Source organism: Crinia signifera, chromosome 2 (assembly GCF_055691185.1).
Source record: "Crinia signifera chromosome 2, ASM5569118v1, whole genome shotgun sequence".
Classification (NCBI taxonomy): Eukaryota; Metazoa; Chordata; class Amphibia; order Anura; family Myobatrachidae; genus Crinia; species Crinia signifera.
The window spans coordinates 129,443,214-129,447,137 of record NC_139218.1 but is presented as its reverse complement, the minus strand read 5'-3'; the positions used below and the strand labels follow the sequence as shown (position 1 = coordinate 129,447,137).

Below are 3,924 nucleotides of genomic sequence, written 5' to 3'. Positions count from 1 at the left end.
TATTTGTGCAGCTTGATGCTGCTGCTGCTGCTGCGGGGGGGAGGGGGGAGGAGGGCAGCGCTGCTGCGCTGAGCTGCCTGCTGCCGGGGGAGCCGGGGGAGCTGCTGCTGCTGCCGGGTGAGTGCCCGGCGGGTGCGAGGGGGGGGCTGCACATCGGTGGTGATCGGTGCTGTACTTGACAGCACCGATCACCACCGATCCCTGTGTTACCGAGCGGCTTAGCCGCCGGTAACACAGGAAACGCTGTGAATGGCTGTTCAGATTTGAACAGCCAATCACAGCGATCGCCGACCGGGGGAGGCATCCCTGCCCCCCCCGGGCGGCGAGGGGGGATGTCTGCTGTCGGGGACAGCAGACATCGTCCCTCTGTCACTGCGTCTCTAGACGCAGTGACAGTTCAAAGCCATGACGTATATATACGTCAACGGTCGGGAAGTACTTCCCGACCATGACGTATATATACGTCAAATGTCGGGAAGGGGTTAAGCACCTTTAGAGCTTGAATCTAGCTTGTATGAAATTATAAAGTTACAGGAAAGTGCCATTTTTTACAATTAAAATGCAAGTACGGACAGTAGGTGGCAATTCAATTAAAAGCGATATATAAGAGATGCTGGTGATGTGCTACTGTAATGACACCCTACATCACCCCTTTCTTATGGATTTTGAGGCTATATTTACTAAAGGTCAATTTTAACCAATGCTATTTGATTTAAGATTGATCTTAATCAATGTTTAGCTTCCAACGCTAAATAACATATTTACTCACAGATTCATTTTTAAATGTTACAAAATGTGTGTTCTAGCCCTGGCAACACAACATCGATAAACCCCTTGAGTGGTGGGTTTTACTAGAGCAGGTTTCTCCTGCCCCAGCAAAACCCACCACAGACCATAGAAAGCCCCCCCTCACCTCCGGTCCGGCGTTAGTACGCCGGAGCTCCCCTGCCGCCGCTGCCCCAGCCGCCTGTCAGTCATAACACAGGCGGCAGGCTCGGGATGTTTCACGCGGCTCGGGAGGACTCGGGCGTCTGAACTCTCCCGAGTCCCCCCGAGCTTGCCACCTACATCATTGCTGTAAACTGCATGGCGGCTGGAGAAGAGGGGGTCAGGGGAGCTCTGGCGTACTCCGCTGGAGTAAATGTGATAGGGAGGTTGGGGGGAGTGATGGGGAAGGGGGGGGGGGGCTCTAGAGGTGGTGGGCCAGTGGTGCACACCTGGACACCACTGGCGCGCACCTATTCCACATTAGTGATATGCCTGGAGCTGAGCCCAGACAATGTCCGAGCATACCACCCAAGGGGTTAAGGCTGATTTAAAATATATCCACTAGAATAGTCACTGCCTTGTCAGTTGGGCTTCTAGCTCTTCAAAATAAGGATTTTTTAATATATTTAAATGACTACATAACCGCTCCCACATTTCATAATCCACTCCTGCAAGTTTATTTTTCCTAATATTTTGGCAGTTTGTTGGTAAATAAAAAAAAGCAGGGTCCACATGCTAGTGTACCCCCCCCCCCCCCCACACACACACACACCTTCCCCCACCCCATAGCGACAGCCACCACATACCTTAGGTCAAAACTGCCGAAAGGTCGACATAGGCAAGGGTGACGTTCAAAAGGTAGGCAACCCTGCGGCTGACATCAAATAACGCAGGGTTGCCTACCTGACCCTCTCCTTCAGGGAGATCATCCTGGACTTCCCTGGTAATGTAGGATTTGAGACTGACAAAATTTGCATTCCGTCCAAAATGACCCATTTCAGTAGGTACACAATGCTCTGTTCCTGGACTTCCCGGTTAATGTGTGATTGTGGTCATCTGTGTTGAAACACCTTTCTCATAAATTAACTAGTTAAACACAGGTGATGGCAATCATACATTAAAAAGGAGCAGTGCATTTTGTAACTAATACCCCTTTTACACCAAAAATCCCGGATCCGACCCAGCATTTGGAAGAAGGATCCAAGCCAGGTCGAATCTGGGATTTACTCCATTTACAGCGCTGGGACCGCGGTGATCCCCGCTGGATACACCGATCGCCGTGCTGGGGGCAGCCCAGCACCAAGGTAAGCTGCTGGGCTACCCCCAGCCGTCGTCCGGGAGGTGAATGGATGCCGCACACAGGCATCCATTCACCTCCTCCGCTGCTGTCTGCAGGGTATATTAGACAGCAGCACAAGCTGTCTGTGCCCCCCCCCCCCCCCGTACAACCTGCGGACGCCGCGGTCCGCAGGTTGTATGTCCCCCATTGATGTAAATGGGAGCCGGGTCATCCAACCCGGTGTACCCATTTACACCGCCCTCTACCCAGGTCCCAGCTGTGTTCTACCCAGGTCAGGACCTGGGTAGAAGTCCCGTGTAAAGGGACACGGCGTGACACATTTACACCGCCACTGACCCGCCGAAGACCCGGGGTTTTGAGGCGGTGTAAAAGGGGTATAATATAATGCGTCATGTTGGAGGGTACGTATTTTAACGTTCCAGGGTGTAAACAAACAAAATAGTACTAAAGAGTCATCTACATCACACACTAACAGGCATACTAATCACCACCATGTAAACAACAACAACAAAAATGCGTTCCAACCAACATCTAAATTACAAAAAAAATATAACCAGGTAAACATAAGTCAGCAATTATAAATAACATAAATGTTGTCTAAATTCTGTAAATATTTACAACCTATATAAACCATAAACACAAAACAAGGTTAACCTTTGCTGTGCATGCATGCTTACAGATGCCGGAAGTGGAAGTGCGGATTACATGACGCAGCTGCACCAATTACAGCGCTGATCTGTTACCTAGTAACAGCGAGGTCAATACTATGAGACGCAGAAGAACTAGGAAGCCGTCCACATGACTGTATATGGCCAATAGGATAGATCTACTAGTGTTAACATTGAGCTCATTGTTACTAGGTAACACACCAGTACTTGTATTGGTGCTGCTAAATCATGTGATCGGCAAATCCGCCACATCCTGGAGTTGTGTAGGATGCAGTAGATACTATAGTGCCCAGGGAGTTTACGTAATCGTAGTGTTGGCAGTAGGGAGTGTGTGAGGACAGTGTGTGTAAATCTATATGTGTCATAGACTGATCATACTATCATTCTGGAAACCGAGACAGGAGACACTAATGAATCACATCGGTTGTCTAGCTCCTTAACACATCGTTTTGTTGACTTCAAGTCAGCCAGCCAGTTCCCCGTTTTTGTCATAATGTAACATTTGAATGTATGACAGGGAATTGATATCTAGCACATCCTCCAACAGGTCTCCGTTTAAAAACGGTGAGTGAAGGGGGGCAGCATTATAAGCACCCTCCTGCATTATGCAGGAGTCTCTCTAAAATAGCAGCAATCTCCCTCATTAATCCAGCAATCTCCCTCATTTCACCTACCCCAAATTACACTGTTACATTTTTGGGGAAAAAGGAATGAGAGACAGATACATTTACATTGAATTATCAGCACCATTTCCCAGTGCTTTCCCAAGTATAGTAGCTCTTACTAACTGCTTTGGGGCTCATCTACATTTGGATATAAGTCATTTTAAAAGATGCCTCCCAGATGTAGCAGTAAGCACCTACACTTCTACAGTAGGTGCCACATTCACAATCTATTTTCACAATATCTCCATATATGGAACTAGACACGTTCTTTGAGTAGAGCATGACACACACCCTCCAACTATAATCTCCCTGAAACTAGTTTTCAAAAGTAGGCAAGTATGATAATAAGTTAAAATGGTACAGTTGGCAGGTGTGTTATATTAGCAAATAGACAATTGTAGACTGTACAAAGAAGGGCAACTAAAATGGTGCATGGCCTACATCACAAAACTTACCTGGATAGACTAAAAGATCTTAACATGTATAGTTTGGAGCAGAGAAGGGAAAGGGGGGACATGATAGA

The 3,924-nt window shown here is 47.8% G+C and overlaps 1 protein-coding gene across 3 annotated transcripts in view; it reads right to left on the bottom strand.

The window, feature by feature from the left end:
* Positions 1 to 2,863, bottom strand: part of C2H1orf74 (chromosome 2 C1orf74 homolog) — a 10,110-nt gene extending 7,247 nt beyond the window's left edge. Inside the window, exon 1 of one of the 3 annotated variants that reach the window (XM_083172818.1) lies at positions 2,746 to 2,863. The gene's annotated coding sequence lies outside the window, so the exon portion shown is untranslated. Of the gene's footprint in view, positions 1 to 1,574; positions 1,597 to 2,722 lie in introns of those variants that run through there. The other 2 variants (XM_083172816.1, XM_083172819.1) reach the window with 2 other exon arrangements.
* Between the last annotated feature and the right edge of the window lie 1,061 nt (positions 2,864 to 3,924).